The following is a 13,420-nucleotide window of genomic DNA, read 5'->3' on the forward strand; positions in this document are numbered from 1 at the left end:
ATGGAAAACAAAACAGTCCATCAATCTCTGGAATGAAGCAAAATGTTGGCTCACTGCCAGCATGAACCTGTCCTTTACCAGGGTTTAAAGTTCCCACCTGCTTCAGGGGTCCAAAGGAAAAGTCACCACAGGTCTGCTTCTTGATCCTTTCAGCCCTCTCTCGCAGGGGCGTTACCATTTCAAGATCAAGATACCCATAGTCAGGATTGGAGGCTTTTTGCCACCCTAGATCTTTCTGATCCTCCAAATTCCGGGACCCATTTCAGGACTTAATAATCCTGGAAAAACTGCAAATCAGGTTTCTCTTTTTACTGGATCACCCCTGAACCCTTCATCCTCCATGGGTGAAAATCCATGAGTACTCTAAACTTCTTGTCATCTCCTTAAAGGGACCCCAACCCAAACAAAGGAGACACACACTTCCCATTTAGGACCCATCCCTAGAGTCACAAAACCTATTGGTGGTGTTTTAACATGCTTTGCTTGGATAACAAATAAAAACTACAAACTGTGCACAAAATTACAAAATACAAACATACCTACATCCCATAATGTGGATTTTTTGTCTTGAAGAATCTTCACCACTCCCACCGAACACATTCACTAAATCTCTCTACTGAGGGTTAATCAAGGTCATCAAGGTCTGCATGTAGAGAGATACAGTATATTCCCCACAGGCAAGATCTAGGTTGCATCTAGCAACCTCTCCAAATATGAGCCTAATTCTCTACTTTGATCACTCTTTAACCATATACTTTTATTCTTTGATTAATTAGGAAGGGTTTAGTGATAGTTATTTAAGTCATAGCTAGACCCTTCCCATTTCTTCCATGTTCCCTCGGTCAGTGATAGTACTTTGCAGACACAGGGCTTCAGAAAGTCAATGTTTTCGTACACTTCAGACTGGAAAAATATCCTCTGTACTGTAGTTATCTGAAGTAAAATTGTGTTGGATTCAACTTCTGTATCTTATTGAAGAGTTAAGTTGCACGTGGATGGTGCCAAGTCAGCAGGAGGCCATACTGTCCAGGCAGACTGGATCCAAGGAGGTACATTATGTCAAAAGTGGCATTAGACATACCAGCTGCTGATGACTCAGTTTTAATGGTGAATACCCAATGGTTGTCCCTAGTGGCAGATTAAAATATGGTCAGACTGGGTGGCTGCTCAGGGTCCTAGACTCCAGTGGGGCCATATATAATAATGTAGCAGAATCTCTGACCTCTTTCAGTCTAATGGGAACCTTCAAGGCCAAAGATAACTGACATTCTTGAATAAGTAGAGGGTTGTAAGGCATGGGTGCAAAAGTTATTGAGCGCCAGACACTTCTTGGATGTAAAGAGCTTTTATTTCTTTGACAGTCCTTTTTATATTTTGTATGAGAAAGAGGGTTAGGGCCAGGACACCCTTAAGTAGTTGCAATTTCAAATGGAAGACTCAGAGACTTCAATAGGAGAACAGCCATACAGGTTAAGGCCCCAGCAAGGTGCCACTTCTGCACGTGCAGAATTGCTGTCTCCTATGGTAACAGTACGTAAACAGTTCCCAACTCAACATAACAGTTCTCTCAGCTGTACTACAACTTCTCCTTCTTCAACCCCTTGAACTCCTGGTCTCTTAATAGACCCTCTGATTCACTGACTCTGAATCCCGTGAGCTCCTCAAGGCTTTTGCCATGGTATCTCCCTCAAGTGTCACCCACGCTTCCCTGCTGGGTCCCTAGCTTGGCCCCTTTCGATACCTTCAAGCTTCCCCCCTGCTGACCGGCAAGCTGCAGTCTCAACACTGTGCTGCCCTCCAGGGCCGATCCTGGGGTCACAGATGCCTGGGTGCAGAAATATTTCTGGCGTCCCCACATGGGCATGGTCATCTTACTAACTCCTCCCCTTTGCAAATGGTCTATGGCTACGACTCAAACACAGAGATGCTCCCCTAAGAAGTCTTCATTACCCTGGAATCCTCCCATGGTCTTTTAACAATAAAGAAAATTAGTATGCGCTCTTGTCAGTTGCCAGCGGAGAGAGAAAGCGGGATGGGGAACCACAGCACCCGCTACATGCGCTCCGCCTCTGGACACAGACGAGAAGGAGGGAGGGGAGCACTCTGGAGCTTCAGCGCCCTCTCCTCTGCGGCGCCTGGGTGCGGAGCACCCTGCGCACCCTGCCTAGGATCGGCCCTGCTGCCCTCTTACTTTTGGATAGGCCCTCACACAGCCTGGCAGCCAGATGCCTCACACAAGAACCTGGATCACCTGACCTCACCTGAATATATAGGCTCTCCCAGCAGGCCCATGGATTCAATAAAATCCCTACCCATTGGCTGAGATACCCCACATACGCATAACCTGACCTTGAGTTGTCCTTCTCAACCTAATACCTCCAAGTGCCCGGCCACCTGGTGGTAGAAGAGGAAAGTACAGCCAGACCAAACCTAGGGAGAAGTCAATGGATCCCTAGTAATTGACTACAGTTGCTACTCCTGACAAGGAATTTGGTGAGGAGCTCCCCGACTAAACCCCAGGATGCTACAATTAGTAAGTATAATTAAGTGTGTACGTTTCAGCTTTGAAAGTTTTTAAGCATATTTTTAAATAAAGATTAGCAATGATAGGCCTTTATTGCTCTCAGTATGGGTTTACTTTAGGATCATCAGATGATCATGCACAGTACATATGCCCACTCGCTGTACCTGGAAGCATTGCTTCCATATTGTCTGCCACCATTGCATATGTAAGCTGCTGCATACTGTTGCATACAATTCAAAATTGAAATAATAAGTTTTAAGTAATTCAAAAATCCTTCACAAACCCATCAGAAGTAAAACACAATTGGCTGTGTACACTGACCTTACGTATGATCCCATTAAACTGGCAGGGGGCCCATAAACTAAAACAGCAGGGGGTGCCTAGTACAATTAATCTACTGCTGGCTGTCATTCTTATCCTTCTTGTACTGCTTACTGAGTCACCGTGCTAGAACAGACAAAGCGTTGGCTTTTTGATTGCTTGGTCAATATAAAACCAAATCTAATTTATTTATTTTATATTAATGAAAGGATGACATCTTGTGTGCATTAGTATTATCCCGTAAGATCCCGTGTAATAATATAACACGTTAGTTGCAGTAGGCGGTCTGCATTCAGCACTGAGCTGTGGACAGCACCGTGTTCTGCAGAAAACTCTAGTGACCAGTGATGGTTTTACGTGAGTGGAACTGATCTCCGGGTTTATCCCTTCTTCCCCCTACAGCTTTTCTCCACTCTCCCTGCGCCCTGTCCCCAATACATATAACAAAACTCAATTTTTTTAATAATATTAAACCCACAGCGCCGGATTCAGAAAAGAGATACGATGGCGTATCTCCTGATACGCCGTTGTATCTCTGAGTGCGGTCGGTCGTATCTCTGCGCCTGATTCAGAGAATCAGTTACGCATAGATTTCCCTAAGATCCGACTGGCGTAAGTGTCTTACACCGTCGTATCTTAGGCTGCATATTTACGCTGGCCGCTCGGTGGCGCTTCCATCGATTTACGCAAGGAATATGCTAATTAGGTAGATCCGCCAATTCACAAACGTACGTACGCCCGTACGTACGCCCGGCGCACCGGCGCCGAATAGAGCCGAGCCGACCCGAGCTTCCTTCGGGAAGTCGTGACGCGCTGTGTGCGCCGTCGTTTAGCATGTCAATCAATTGGCATGACAATAGGAACGCCCACTCCCGCGGGATTCCCTACCCGGAAGCCGCGGTGAATTCCACGGGTAAACGATATCTACGGCAAAAAAAAAATAAAGGTCAGTGTCATTTTATATGCAGCACGGTGCTGGATGTAGTGTTAGAAATTTTTTATAGGGTGAACATCCACTTTAAAGATTGCTGTTCACAAACGCAAACCATCCAACTTGAAGGAGCTGGATCAGTTTTGCAAGGAGGAAAGGGAAAAAATCCCAGTAGTAAGATGTGAGGCCCCGTACACACGACCGAGTTTCTCTGCAGAATTCAGCCAGAAACTCGATCGGAGCCGTATTCTGCCGAGAAACCCGGTCGTGTGTACACTTTTGGCCGAGGAAACCGACGAGGGACTCGTCGAGCCAAATTGAGAACATGTTCTCTATTTCCTCGTTAGTCAATGAGGAAACTTGGCTCGCCGAGATTCTCGGCGGCTTCACAAGGAACTCGACGAGCAAAACGATGTGTTTTGCCCGTCGAGTTTCTCGGACGTGTGTACGGGGCCTCACAAGCTCATAGAGACTTATCCAAAGCAACTTGGAGCTGTGATAGCCGCAAAAGGTGGCTCTACAAAGTAATGACTTTAGGGGGTGAATATTTATGCACATTGACTTTTTCTGTTATTTTGTCCTATTTGTTGTTTGCTTGACAATAAAAAAAAATAACTTCAAAGTTGTGGGCATGTTCTGTAAATTAAATAATGCAAATCCTCAAACAATCCATGTTAATTCCAGGTTGTGAGGCAACAAAACACGAAGAATGCCAAGGGGGGTGATGACTTTTGCAAGGCACTGTACAATGGAATGGTTTAGATCAAAGCATATTCATTTGTTAGAATGGCCCAGTCAAAGTCCAGACCTAAATCCAATAGAGAATCTGTGGCAAGACTTGAAAATTGCTGGTCAAAGACGATCTCCATCCATATTTGTAACAAATTTTTAAAACCATTTATAATTTTCCTTACACTTCACAATTATGTGATACTTTGTGTTGGTCTATCACATAAAATCCCAATAAAATACATTTAGGATTTTGGTTGTAACATGACAAAATGTGGGAAATTTCAAGGGGTATGAATACGTTTTCAAGGCACTGCAGTTATTTTGTTCAGAAGTTAAAATCGATCCTAATTGTGAACGATAACATTAAATGACTTCTTTGTTCCTGCTTCTTATTTTATTATTCTATTAAAATTCATCTTGGGAAGCAACATTTTAACTGAAATAATCTGCAAAAGTTTTTATACATTGTATCAGGTTTAAACTCATTTTGGTGGTTCAAGCAAACCACGCATAGGCAGTCTATGATTACCTGTGTCATTAAGAAAGTAAACCAACTCCATAGTTAAAGTATATCGATTAGTTCATTAGTGAGAAAGTCAATTACGGAGGAAATTTCTTGTAGAAGTAGATTCAGCCAGCACCGTCAGGTTACACTAACCTCTATAATGTGTTTTATATATTTATTTTTGAAGTTTTGCTGGAATATAATTACATGTTTAAACCCCTTCGCGCCGAGCATATGCATATATGCTGGCCTGGCTTTAGGGGATAATACCGGGATGATTCCCGCAGCTGCAGGCATCATCCCGGTTTTTAGGCGGTCGGCTTTCCAGGGATAACAACCGATGCAGCTAAAAGCCGATTGGTTGTTACTCCCACCGCTTTCCGCCGCTCTTACCGGGCCTCCCATCCCACCGGGAGACCCGATCCGCCTCTTCCAGCGTCTAGACACAGACTGGCACAAATCCAGAAATGGCTTTGTTCCAGTCTCCTGTATGTAAACACGGAAGCAACGTCACTTCCAGTTTATTCGGCTGCCAATGGCGCCAGTTTTAAAAAAAAAAAAATACAGTGGCTCAGATTCAAGTAGCAATTGAGCCTGTGTAACCATAGCTTACTTGCCCCGGCGTTACGAATGCTCCTGATTCAGGAACATCGTAACGCCGACTGCAGCCTAAAATCTGCGTGGCATAAGGCTCTTATGCCACGCATATCTAGGCTGCATTCTTGCGATGACCGCTAGGGGGCGTTCCCATTGTGGTCAGCGTATAGTATGCAAATTGCATACTAACACCGATTCACAATGTTGCGCGAGCCCTGCGTATGCAATTTACGTTGTTTCCGTACGGCGTGTTTAGCGTAAGGCTGCCCCTTCTAATAGCAGGGGCAGCCAATGCTAAAGTATACCCGTCGTTCCCGCGTCGCGACGTTCGAATTTTACATAATTTGCGTAAGTGATTCATGAATGGCGCTGGACGCCATTCACGTTCACTTTGAAGCAAATGACGTCCTTGCGACGTCATTTCCGGCAATGCACGTCGGGAAAGTTTCCCGACGGAGCATGCGCTCTACACTCGGCGCGGGAGCGCGCCTAATTTAAATGATTCCCGCCCCCTACGGGATCATTTACATTAGGCGCCCTTACGCAGGGCAAGTTTACACAGCGCACACGCAATTTACGGAGCTACTGCTCCGTGAATCGCAGGTAGCGCAGTAAATTTGCGGGGGCGCAGGGAAAAAACGCTGCCCTTTGCCTCTGTAAATAAGGGGCAAATCTACCTGAATCCGGGCCAGTATTTAGAATGGCCGCTTTTAGCGATCTGAATACTTTGAAGTGCAAAGGAGGAATTGGGGGTCTTTTAGACCCCCAATCCCTCCATAAAGAGTACCTGTCTCTGCCTTTCCCTTGTGACAGCAATAAAAGTGATCATACATTTTATTTCTTTAAACACAATGTCAAAAAATAAATAAATAATAAAATGAATAATAAAAAAAAAGGTAAAAAGGGCCCCCGTCCCCACAAGCTTGTGCAGCAAAGAAAATGCATACGTAAGTCGCGCCCGCATATGTAAACAGTGGGCTAGATTCAGGTAGCTGGGCACATTGGTACGGCGGCGTAGCGTATCGCATTTACGCTACGCCGCCGTAAATCAGAGAGGCAAGTGCTGTATTCACAAAGCACTTGCCTCCTAAGTTACAGCGCCGTAGCGTAAATGGGGCCGGCGTAAGCGCGCCTAATTCAAATGAGTATGAGGGGGGCGTGTTTTATGTAAATGAGTGGTGACCCGACGTGATTGACATTTTTTACGAACGGCGCATGCGCCGTCAGTGTAGATATCCCAGTGTGCATTGCTCCAAAGTACGCCGCAAGGATGTATTGATTTCAACGTGAACGTAAATTACGTCCAGCCCTATTCACGAACGACTTACGCAAACGACGTAAAAAATTCAAAATTCGACGCGGGAACGACGTCCATACTTAACATTGCGTACGCCTCATAGAAGCAGGAGCAACGTTACGCCAGAAAAGTCTTACGCAAACGACATAAAAAAATTACGCCGGGCGCACGTACGTTTGTGAATCGGCGTATCTAGGTCATTTGAATACAGAAAAAAGATACGCCGGCGCAGCTTTGAATTTAAATCAATGCTAAATCTAGCCCAGTGTTGAAGTCACACAAGTGAGGTATTGCCACGATCATCAGAGCGAGAGCAATAATTCTAGCACTAGACCTCCTCTGTAACTCTAACCTGGTAACCGTTTACTTTTTTAAAACGTCGCCCATGGAGATTTTTAGGTACTGTAGTTTGTCGCCATTCCATGAATGTGCGCAATTTTAAAGCATGACATGTTTGGTATCTACTTGCCGTAACATCATCTTTCACATTATTAAAAAAAAAATGGGCTAACTTTACTGTTTACTTTTTTTTTTTAATTCAAGTATATTTTCCCCCAAAAAGTTGCATTTAAAAGACCGCTGCACAAATACCGTGTGACATAAAATATTGCAACAATCGCCATTTTATTCTCCAGATTCTCTGATACATATATATATATATAATGTTTGGGGGTTCTAAGTAATTTTCTAGCAAAAATTACTGATTTTAACTGCTTGTTGACCGCCACACGCAGATATACGTCTGCAGCATGGCAAAAGGACGTATATATGCGCCCTCTTTAAGAAACTGCATTGTGGACGCTCTATTTTTGTTTATAGTGCAAAAAAAAAAACGCAGAGGTGATCAAATACCACCAAACGAAAGCTCTATTTCTGGGAAAAAAAGGACGTCATCTTTGTTTTGGAGCTACGTCACTCGACCGCACAATTGTCAGTTAAAGCGACGCAGTGCCGAATCGCAAAAAGGGGCAAGGTCCTTAACCTACATATTGGTCTGGGTCTTAAGTGGTTAATATAGTTTTGTTATGGTGGTTTAGGAGCCTGAAACATCACGTCGCTCATCTGCTGTTCATTCCTAAAGATTGTTACTTCATGCGGTTTTTTGTCTGGCCAAATGTGAGTAGCCTGACTTTTGCTTCTTTTAAAGAATAAATCCACACATTGCAACAGTAAGCACTTAGTCTGTGATTATCTCTTTACATGCACCTGTCCTTTGCGGTTTGGTTGTCTTATGAGGATCTAATACATCAGCCTGGTTCCTGGTCATGACCTGCCTATTTGATTTGCTTTATTGACCATCTGTTAACTCAGTGGTCCATATATGAAGGTGAGAGTAGCCATCTACAACGGTGGAGGGATCACTTCAAAATTTTGGTGGATTGTCACGTGGTGGAGATTTATTTTCGTTTAATTCACTCATCTTCTGACACTTATGGACTTTTGGACTGTTTGTTTGAATTGTATTTAATTTTTAATATTTTTTTTTTTTTTTTTTCATTTTTTCTGCATATTCATATTCACACTTATGGTATTGGTGTTTGAGTATACCAGTATCATTTATATATTTGAGTTTTGCGCTGCACTTTTTCTATTTTATTTTATAAATAATATATGCTTATGTGTACTTTATTTTTTTTATATCTAAAGTTGGATTTTTCTTGCAAAATTCATTAATATGTAATTTCAACAGTGTACCCAGTTTAAATTAAGATAACATTTTAACACTCATCATAGAAACATCCTAATAACATAAAAGAATTGTTACACTCTCATCTTATTTTTGTAAAAAGTAAATAAATAAATATGCAAAAAAAAAAATAGGGGTAGATTCAGAGAGAAGATACGACAGTGTATCTCCAGATATGCTGTCGTATCTCTGAGTCCAGCCGGTCGTATCTATGCGCCTGATTCATAGAATCAGTTACGAATAGATTTCCCTAAGATCCGACCGGCGTAAGTGTTTTACACTGTCGTATCTTAGGCTGCATATTTACGCTGGCCGCTAGGTGGCGCTTCCATAGATTTACACGAGGAATATGCAAATGAGCAAGATACGCCGATTCAGAAACGTACGTCCGGCCGGCGCATTTTTTTACGTTGTTTACGTTAGGCTTTTTTCGGCATATAGTTACTCCTGCTATATGAGGGGTATCCTATGTTAAGTATGGCCGTCGTTCCCGCATCGAGTTTTGAAAATTTTACGTCGTTTGCGTAAGTCGTTCGCGAATAGGCCTGGATGTAATTTACGTTCACGTCGAAAGCAATGACGATTTGCGGCGGAATTTCGAGCATGGGCACTGGGATTTTTTCACGAACGGCGCGGGGTCACAGTTAATATACATAAAACACGCCCACATCATCCACATTTGAATTAGGCGGGCTTACGCCGACACAGATACGTTACGCCGCCGTAACTAAGGGTGCAAGTTGTTTCTGAATATTGAACTTGCGCCCTAAATTACGGCGGCGTAACGTATCTGAGATACGTTACGCCGGGCGGACAGATAGACCATTCTATCTGAATCTACCCCATAATCTATAACACTGTATCCAGTTCACATAAAGTAATGTTGTTTCTATTGTTACATTTAAGTGCAACACTGTTAACAGTATAAATAAAGATAATATTTTAACATTCATGATAGAAGCATCATTATCTTTTTTTTTTTTGCCGTTCCTGTTGATTAAAAATTTAATAAAAAGGAATTTCTCTCTAAAACATGATTGTATCCAGTTCCTATAAAGTAATATATTTTCATTGTTACATTTAAGTGCAACAGTGTAACAAGTTGCAAGCAAAATAGTATTTAAAGTGTATTTAAATCCAATCCCTAAAAATCTAATCTTATGCCGCGTACACACGATCATTTTTCAGCATGAAAAAAAACGTTGTTTTTCAGCATGTCCAAAAAACGCATTTTCCCAACTTCGTCATTAAAACGACGTTGCCTACACACCATAGTTTTTAAAAAATTATGTATCAAAGCGCGGTGACGGACAACACGTACAACAGCACTATAAAGGGGAAGTTCCATTCGCCTTTGGGCTGCTTTAGCTGATTCCGTGTTAGAAAAAGACGATTCGCGCTTTTTTGTCTGTTACAGCGTGATGAATGTGCTTACTCCATTATGAACGGTAGTTTTACCAGAACGAGCGCTCCCGTCTCATAACTTGCTTCTGAGCATGCGCAGGTTTTTTACATCGTTTTAGCCCACACACGATCATTTTTTACAACCAGAAAAACGACATTGTTTAAAACGACGTTAAAAAATGCAGCATGTGGAGATGGAGTCAATTCCTCAGTTGTTTTATTAATTTGATTGTTTGATAATATTTTAGGGTATCACAATCTTCATACATTGATCCGGAACTAACAGTTTTCTAAAAATTCTCTTAGTCTTCTCAATCTTTATTTTAACATTTTACCCCTTCTAGTTCACCAAGTGTGAATGCTTTAAAAACAGGAAGGTAAAATAGAAGGGGGTGAAGCTCTGCTTCCCTTGAAACAATTCGGACTTACTAAGTTATAGGGGTCGTAGGATGGTTGCTTGGGAATAAATTCCATTTCTGGAATTGAATAACACAGGTTATGGGTTAACACGTATTAATGTTTACGATGAACTTGAATAACACTTAGGGGTACATTGCATATAGGAAAATACGGGTAATTACCTAATATCCATTAGTTCGGATTGTCGAAGCTTGGTCTTTTTTTTTTCTCTTTCTATTTTATTTATTTCTGACTATAGAGTGTTTCCTTGATTGGGACCATAGTATTGTTAGGGAAAATATAATACTTAAATATATCTTCCTGTAATGCAATGTGATGATATTCTTGTGTAAATTCTTCTGTACCGTATACATTTTCAAAATAAACTTAAACTTGATTGAAAAAAAAAAAAAATGCAGCATGTTCAAATTTTTTTTTGTCCTTTTTCAGGACCTGAAAAATGATGTGTAGCCCACACACGATCATTTAAAATTACGTTTTTGAAAAACAACGTTTTTTTCATGCCGAAAAATGATCGTGTGTACGCGGCATAAGCTTTAACATAAGGAATCATTATAGAAAATAATTCTGTCTCATCGACACAAAATAATTGTAACAGCTTTTTAATTTGCAACATTGTATTCAGTTCAGTGTTTATGTCTGCTTTTCAATAAAGCTGATTTAAAAAAAAAAAATCCTATTGAGCCAAGGGGAGTGGTGGATGTGAGCTCAGCTGATGCTCTAGCTCCTAGAGACCAAAGCCTCACATACAACACATTGGAGCTAAGCAGCTGCTGAAGCTGTCACTGGCACACAGAGAGGAGAGCCCTGCTACCCAACACACAGCAAGACAATACAAGAGCAAAGCCTGCAATAGCACAAGGCTGCACATCCACACATTGCTCTATTTGCAAGATCCATTCTGATCTGCGAGACATACTCTGGGATTTTTTGCTATTTTCTACAACATCCATCTAAGGAGGAGACAAGTGCGAGCAGCATCATCAGCCGGTAGGTAAGTGCCTTCCCTTCTACAATGTGCTCATCCTCTTCTGCACTGGGGATCAGGAAGCAATGCAAATGCAATCAATGTGCCAAGGGGGTCTGCTGATAATTACTCTCTTTTTTTGGGAAGAGAAGCAGAATTATTTTTGTGTGTTTAATTTCTTCCCCAGCATCCTAAGCCAGTCTCCATGAGCACAGTTATCAACAATGGTCCTTTAGCCTACTGATGTGATTTCATTGCAGTCAGGCATGCTGGTGTGATGAGAAGGGGGTCCGCTGACTCCGTTGATGATCCAAGAAAAAAAAAAAGCATCCCTTTTATCCTCTCTTGTTTCTTTGTGCATGGAATACTATAGTCGACATCTGCAGGTCCCTTTGCTCCTCTTCCTCCTCCCCCCTCCTTTTCCTGGGTACCAGATTCATAAAGACCAGCTGGTCATCGCTTATTTTTTTGCATGTTTAAATTAGGCCTCCATGTAGATTCAAACCACCCGCTTATTATTTCATTTGGGCGGACGCCTTGGAGATGCTCTAGAGGCAGACAGTCAAGAAAAAAAAGAAAAAAAGACAAAAGGCTTTTCGATGGTGGCAGGGGGACTCTTTGCCTTGTGCAACCTCCAACTTTCTTTCTAGTAGCATCCTTCTTCTGTCCATCCCATGCCCAGTGCTCCTTGCACGCTGCTGAAATGGATGTGATCTTGATGTTCTAAGTTACAGAGTTAAAAATGACAGGTGGGATTTAAAATCACCATCATCTTTTTTTTTTTATCTTTTGGGCAATTAGGTGTTAATCCCATTGCGCTGTGCATTTTCATCTAATCTACATCGTTTTAAATTCAAAAGCCCCACTTCCTGGCCAATTCATCATTCTTTATTGCCTCCTTAGCACTTCTATCACTTTTCTGTGTGCCTTAAAGGACCAATACACCCAGTTACCAGTAAAGCACAAGTTGTCTTTATGGAAAGTACTATCGGAACCACCTGCCTTTTGGACTTCCTTGGAAAAGGGTTGGAGCTTCTTTTGATGAATTTTTTTTTTTGGTTAATAGGTGCTGCATACAAATTCATTAAGGCAAGTTTTTTATTTGGTAATTTAAGACTTTTTTGAGTACCGGGGACACTAGACTTAATTGGTGGACTATGAGTATACTTATTTGGTGGACATTGAGTTGACTTATTTGGTGGACATTGAGTTGACTTATTTGGTGGACATTGAGTTGACTTATTTGGTGGACATTGAGTTGACTTATTTGGTGGATGTTGAGTTGACTTATTTGGTGGACATTGAGTTGACTTATTTGTTGGATGTTGCGTTGACTTATTTGGTGGACATTGAGTTGACTTATTTTCTTGGATGTTGAGTTGACTTATTTGTTGGACATTGAGTTGACTTATTTGTTGGATGTTGCGTTGACTTATTTGGTGGACATTGAGTTGACTTATTTGGTGGATGTTGAGTTGACTTATTTGGTGGACATTCAGTTGACTTATTTGTTGGATGTTGCGTTGACTTAATTGGTGGACATTGAGTTGACTTATTTTCTTGGATGTTGAGTTGACTTATTTGATGAACATTGAGTTGACTTATTTGGTGGACATTGAGTTGACTTATTTGTTGGATGTTGCGTTGACTTATTTGGTGGACATTGAGTTGACTTATTTGGTGGTTGTTGAGTTGACTTATTTGGTGGTTGTTGAGTTGACTTATTTGGTAGACATTGAATTGACTTATTTGGCGGATGTTAAGTTGACCTATTTGGTGAATTTTGAGTTGACCTATTTGGTGGACGTTGGGTTGACCTATTTGGTAGACGTTGAGTTTACTTTTTGGTGGGCGTTGAGTTGACAGTTAGATAATCAACTGAACTTTATAGAGAGTACCTACTTATGACCTTCACAGTCAGACTGTTAAAAAGCTCCTATCAGACTTTAGATACTTGAGGTTCTGTTTCCCCTTTTTGGAAAGCTGGGTTATCGGCGATTTTAGGCTGAGTAAGGCTGCCTACAAACATACTTTA

The 13,420-nt window shown here is 41.7% G+C and overlaps 1 protein-coding gene across 2 annotated transcripts in view; it reads left to right on the plus strand.

Annotated features, from left to right (window-relative positions):
* Positions 1–11,159: 11,159 nt before the first annotated feature.
* LOC120924528 (catenin alpha-2-like) overlaps positions 11,160–13,420 on the plus strand; it is a 612,642-nt gene continuing 610,381 nt past the window's right edge. Inside the window, exon 1 of one of the 2 annotated variants that reach the window (XM_040335489.1) lies at positions 11,160–11,412. The gene's annotated coding sequence lies outside the window, so the exon portion shown is untranslated. The remainder of the gene's footprint in view (positions 11,413–13,420) is intronic. The other variant, XM_040335490.1, reaches the window with a different exon arrangement.

Source organism: Rana temporaria, chromosome 1, assembly GCF_905171775.1.
Source record: "Rana temporaria chromosome 1, aRanTem1.1, whole genome shotgun sequence".
NCBI lineage: Eukaryota > Metazoa > Chordata > Amphibia > Anura > Ranidae > Rana > Rana temporaria.